This window comes from Bos taurus, chromosome 12 (assembly GCF_002263795.3).
Source record: "Bos taurus isolate L1 Dominette 01449 registration number 42190680 breed Hereford chromosome 12, ARS-UCD2.0, whole genome shotgun sequence".
NCBI lineage: Eukaryota > Metazoa > Chordata > Mammalia > Artiodactyla > Bovidae > Bos > Bos taurus.
This window is the reverse complement of record NC_037339.1, coordinates 49,924,386-49,930,385: the sequence shown is the minus strand read 5'-3', so window position 1 is coordinate 49,930,385 and position 6,000 is coordinate 49,924,386. Positions and strand designations below refer to the sequence as shown.

At 41.4% G+C, this 6,000-nt stretch overlaps 1 long non-coding RNA gene across 1 annotated transcript in view; it reads left to right on the top strand.

The window, feature by feature from the left end:
• The first annotated feature begins 770 nt into the window (after positions 1-770).
• LOC112449131 (uncharacterized) overlaps positions 771-6,000 on the top strand; it is a 50,413-nt gene continuing 45,183 nt past the window's right edge. The window contains exons 1-2 of the long non-coding RNA XR_009496631.1: positions 771-1,019; positions 4,940-5,114. This is a non-coding gene — a long non-coding RNA (uncharacterized lncRNA). The remainder of the gene's footprint in view (positions 1,020-4,939; positions 5,115-6,000) is intronic.

Sequence of the window (6,000 nt, the reverse complement as noted above, 5' to 3'; positions counted from 1 at the left end):
GTATCCTAATGTTCTCTGCAGCACTGTTTACAATAGCCAGGACATGGAAGCAACCTAGATGCCCATCAACAGATGAATGGATGAAGAAGTAGTGGTACATATAATATAATTGAATATTACTCAGCCATAAAAAGGGATGAATTTGAGTCAATTGTAGTGTGGTGGATGAACCTAGAGCCTGTTATACAGAGTGAAGTAAGTTATAAAGTGAAAAAAAATGTAGCTTATTAAAGCATATACACAGAATCTAGAAAAACAGTACTGGTGAACATATTTGCAGGGAAGGAATGGAGACACAGATGCAGAGGAGAGACTTGGGGACACAGGGGGAAGAAGAGGGTGGGAAGAACTGAGAAAGTAGCCTTGACATGCATATACCTCCGTGTGTCAGATAACCCAGCCTCGCGCTCTGTGACAACCTAGAGAGGCAGGATAGGGAGTGGGGTGGGACGGAGGCTCAAGGGCTTGTATGTATATATGTACATATGTATGTACATACAGTTAGGTCTGATTCATGATGCTGTTCAACAGAAACCAATACAATATTGTAAAGCACTATCCTCCAATTAAAAAATAAAGATATTTAGGTGAACTGGAAAAAAAAAGACAGCTGCTATAATGTTGGGCGTCAGTTGAAACAGACTCAGCTGCTGTGTTCCTTTTTCATCCTTCTGTTGTCTAGAATGAGGACATAATGCCTGGTGATTTAGCAGCCATTATGCTCTCATGAGCACAAAATGATACAGAGGATAGCAGGACAGGAAAAAACAAAGAGCCTGCTCCTTGATGGCATCATGAAGCCACGGTACCAGCTCTGATGCTAAGCCAAGATTTCTTGGTGTATAGGATGAGCCATTATTGGTCATATTTTCTGTCACTTACAGAGGAACAGAGTCCTTAACTGATACAACATCAGTCTTCTAAGCATCTTCCAAATGATATTATCAAGACATAGAAAATCTTGTATCCTTTCTCATTTATGTCTGTTTTGAGGAGATATTATAACAATAGATATAGAGGTAATGCTGTGATTACTTAGGTAGCTATCATATATCAAGCATAACTCTATTAATACCTTGTTTTTTGAGTTATAAGCCACCACTATGTGCTCTTCTATCTAGAGATGATATACACTGAATGTTTGTGTCCCTTCAGAAGTCATATATTAATGCCTAATCCCCAATGTTCTGGTATTTGGAGGTGGGAACTTTGAGAAGTAATTAGATCATGAGGGGTGGAATCCTTGAGAATGGGATGTGTGTCTATATAGGAAGAGACACAGAGAAGGTATCTCTCTTAGCCATGTAAAGCTGTAGGGAGAAGCTAGCTGTCTATAAGCCAGGAAGCAGGCTATGACCAGAAATGAGATCTGTTGACACCTTGATCTTAGACTTCTTAGCTTCCAAAACTGTGAGAGAAAAAAACAAAAACAAAACAAAAAAAAATGCTTATTGTTTAAGCCGCCAGTCTATGGTATTTTTGTTGGAGTGTCCTGAACTGACTAAGACAAGAGACAACCATTATCCTATTTCAAAATAAGTATTCCCTTGTTCTATAGCTTTTGACCCTATGTATTTATCTTTAAAATACATATAGTTTCAGTTCAGTCACTCGGTCATATCCGACACTTTGTGATCCCATGGACTGCAGCACACCAGGCCTCACTGTCCGTCACCAACTCCTGGAGCTTACTCAAACTCATGTGCATTGAGTAGATGATGCCATCCAGCCATCTCAACCTCTGTTGTCCCCTTCTCCTGCTTTCGATATTTCCCAGCATCAGGGTCTTTTCCAGTGAGCCAGTTTTTCGTATCAGGTGGCCAAAATATTGGAGTTTTAGCTTCAGTATCAGTCCTTCCAAAGCATATTCAAGACTGATTCTGTCAGTATGAACTGGTTGGATCTCCTTGCAGTCCAAGGAACTTTCAAGAGTCTTCTCCAACACCACATTTCAAAGGCATCAATTCTTTGGCACTCAGTTTTCTCAACTCTCACATCCATACACGACTACTGGAAAAGCCATAGCTTTGACTAGGTGGACCTTTGTTGGCAAGGAAATGTCTCTGCTTTTTAATATGCTGTCTAGATTGGTCATAGCTTTTCTTCCAATGAGCAAGCGTCTTTGAATTTTCATGGCTGCAGTAACCATCTGCAGAGATTTTAGAGCCCCCCAAAATAAAGTCTATTGCTGTTTCCATTGTTTCCCCATCTCTTTGCCATGAAGTGATGGGACCAGATGCCATGATCTTAGTTTTTTGAATGTTGAATTTTAAGCCAACTTTTTCACTCGCCTCTTTTCATTTTCATCAAGAGGCTCTTTAGTTCTTTGCTTTCTGCCATAAGGGAGGTGTCATCTGCATATCTGAGGTTATTGATATTTCTCCCTGCAATCTTGATTCCAGCTTGTGCTTCATCCAGCCTGCCATATTGCATGATGTACTCTGCATATAAGTTAAATAAGTAGGATGACAACATACAGCCTTGATAGACTCCTTTCCCGGTTTGGAACCAGTCTATTGTTCCACATTCAGTTCTAACTGTTGTTTCTTGACATGCCTACAGATTTCTCAGGAGGCAGGTCAGTGGTCTGGTATTCCCATCTCTTTAAGAATTTTCCATAGTTATGATCCACACAGTCAATGGATTTGGCATAGTCAATAAAGCAGAAGTAGATGTTTTCCCGGAACATTTGTGCATTTTCAATGATCCAGCGGATGTTGGCAATTTGATCTCTGGTTCCTCTGCCTTTTCTAAATCCAGCTTGAATGTCTGGGAGTTCACCAGTCATGTACTGTCGAAGCCTGACTTTGAGAAGTTTGAGCATTACTTTGCTAGTGTGTGAGATGAGAACAATTGTGTGGTAGTTTGAACATTCTCTGGCATTGGAATGAAAACTGACCTTTTCCAGTCCTGTGGCTACTGCTGAGTTTTCCAAATTTGCTGGCATATTGAGTGCAGCACTTTCACATCATCATCTTTTAGAATTTGAAATAGCTCAACTGGAATTCCATCACCTCCACTAGCTTTGTTCATAGTGATGCTTCCTAAGGCCCACTTGACTTCACATTCTAGGATGTCTGGCTCTAGGTGAGTGATCACATCATCTTGCTTATCTGGGTCATGAAGATCTTTTCTGTATAGTTCTTCTGTGTATTCTTGCCACGTATTCTTAATATCTTCTGCTTCTGTTAGGTCCATACCATTTCTGTCCTTTATTGTGCCCATCTTTGCGTAAAATGTTCCCTTGGTATTTCTATTTTTCTTGAAGAGATCTCTAGTCTTTTCCATTCTATTGTTTTCTTCTTTTTCTTTTCATTGATTACTGAGGAAGACTTTCTTATCTCTCTTTGCTATGCTTTGGAACTCTGGATTCAAATCGGTTTATCTTTCCTTTTCTCCTTTGACTTTAGCTTCTCTTATTTTCTCAGCTATTTGTAAGGCTTCCTCAGACAACCATTTTGCTTTTCTTTTTCTTTGCATTTTTTTTTTTGCATTTACTTTTCTTAGGAATAATCTTAATCACTGCCTGGAGTACAAATGTCACGAACCTCCACCCATAGTCCTTCAGGCGCTCTGTCTGTTAGATCTAATCCCTTGAATCTATTTGTCACTTCCATTGTATAACCATAAGGCATTTGATTTAGGTCATACCTGAATGGTCTAGTGGTTTTCCCTACTTTCTTCAATTTAAGTCTGAATTTTGCAATAAGGAGTTCATGATCTGAGCCACAGTCAGCTCCCAGTCTTGTTTTTCCTGACTGTAAATAGCTTTTCCATCTTTGGATTCAAAGAACATAATCAATCTGATTTCAGTATTGATCATCTTGTGATATCCATGTGTAGAGTCTTCTCTTATGTTGTTGGAAGAGGGTGTTTGATATGACCAGTGAGTTCTCTTGGCAAAACTATGTTAACCTTTGCCCTGCTTCATTTTGTACTCCAAAGCCAAATTTGCCTGTTACTCAAGGTATCTCTTGACTTTCTACTTTTGCATTCCAGTCCCCTATGATGAAGAGGACATCTTTTGGGGTGTTAGTTCCAGAAGGTCTTGTAGGTCTTTATCAAACCATTCAACTTTAGCTTCTTCAGCATTACTGGTTGGGGCATAGACTTGTATTACTGTGATATTGAATGGTTTGTCTTGGAAATGAACAGAAATCATTCTGTCAATTTTGAGATTGCACCCAAGTACTGCATTTTGGACTCCTTTGTTGACTATGATGGCTACTCCATTTCTTCTAAGGGATTCTTGTCCACAGTAATAGATACAATGGTCATCTGAGTTAAATTCCCCTATTCCAGTCCATTTTAGTTCACTGATTCCTAAAATGATGTTCACTCTTACCATCTTCTGTTTGACCACTTCCAATTTATTCATGGACCTAACATTCCAGTTTCCTATACAATATTGTTCCTTACAGCTTAGGACTTTACTTCCATCACCAGTCACATCCACAACTGGACATTGTTTTTGCTTTGGCTCCATCTCTTCATTCTTTCTGGAGTTATTTCTACACTCTTCTCCAGTAGCATATTGGGCACCTACTGACCTGGGGAGTTCATCTTTCAGTGTCGTATCTTTTTGCTTTTTCATATTGTCCATGGGCTTCTCAAGGCAAGAATAGTGAAGTAGTTTGCCATTGCCTTCTCCGGTGGACCACATTTTGTCAGAACTCTCCACAATGACCTGTCTGTCTTGGGTATCCCTACGTGGCATTGTTCGTGGTTTCTTTGAGTTAGACAAGGCTGTGGTCCATGTGATCAGTTTGATTAGTTTTCTGTGATTATGGTTTTCATTCTGTCTGCCCTCTGAGGGATAAGTATAAACAGCTTATGGAATCTTCCTGATGGGAGAGACTGACTTGGGGGAAACTGGGTCTTGTTCTAATGGGTGGGTTATGCTCAATAATCTTTAATCCAATTTTCTGTTGATTGGCAGGGCTGTGTTCCCTCTCTGTTTGACCTGAGACAAAATCTATGGTGGAGGTAATGGAGATAATGGCGACCTTCTTCAAAAGGTCCTGTGCATGCACAGCCACACTCAGTGCCCCCCCAACTTAGGAGCAGGCCACCACCAACCCATCCCTTCCCCGGATACTCCTGGGCACTCAAAGGTAAGTCTGTGTCAATCTCTTGTAGGGTCACTGCTCCTTTCTCCAGGGTCCTAGTGCACACAAGGTTTTGTTTGTGCCTTCAAGAATTGGTTTCCCCAGCCATGGGTAAATTCTGACAGCTCTGTGGTGGGGTTAATGGTGACCTCCTCCAAAAGGGCTTATGCCACACCCAGGTCTGCTGCACCCAGAGCCCCTGTCCCTGTGGCAGGCCAATGCTGAACTGTACCTCTGCAGGAGACACTCACACACTCTAAGGCAGGTCTGACTCAGGCTCTGTGGGGTCTCCTGGTGTGCACAAGGTTTTGTTTGAGCCCTTGAGCATTCTGATGGGTCTGGGGTTTGATTCTAAATTTGATTTTGCCCCTCCTACCTTTTTGCTGGGGCTTCTCTTTTGCCCTTGGATGTGGGTTATCTTTTTTTGGTGGGATCCAACATTCTCCTGTAGATAGTTGTTTAGCAGCAAGTTTCAATTTTGGAGTTCTCGCAGGAGAAGATGAGCACATGTCCTTCCACTCCACCATCTTGTATTGGTCTATACCTGTACAATTTTTAATTCTGTTTCTGTAGATGGGATCTGCATGACTCATTCTTTCTGGGGTCTGTGCTCTTTGCTGAGAGACCAGGCTTAAAAGTGTATATACATACATATCAGGGCTTCCCTGGTAGTTCAGAGGGTAAGGAATCTTCTTGCAATGCAGGAGACCCTGGTTCAATCCCTGGGTCAGGAAGATCCCTTGGAGAAGGGAACGGCTACCCACTCCAGTATTCTTGGATTTTCCTGGTCACTCAGACAGCAAAGAATCCACCTGCTTTTTAGGAGACCTGGATTCAGTTTCTGGATTGGGAAGGTTCCCTGGAGAAGGGAATAGCTACCCACTTCAGTATT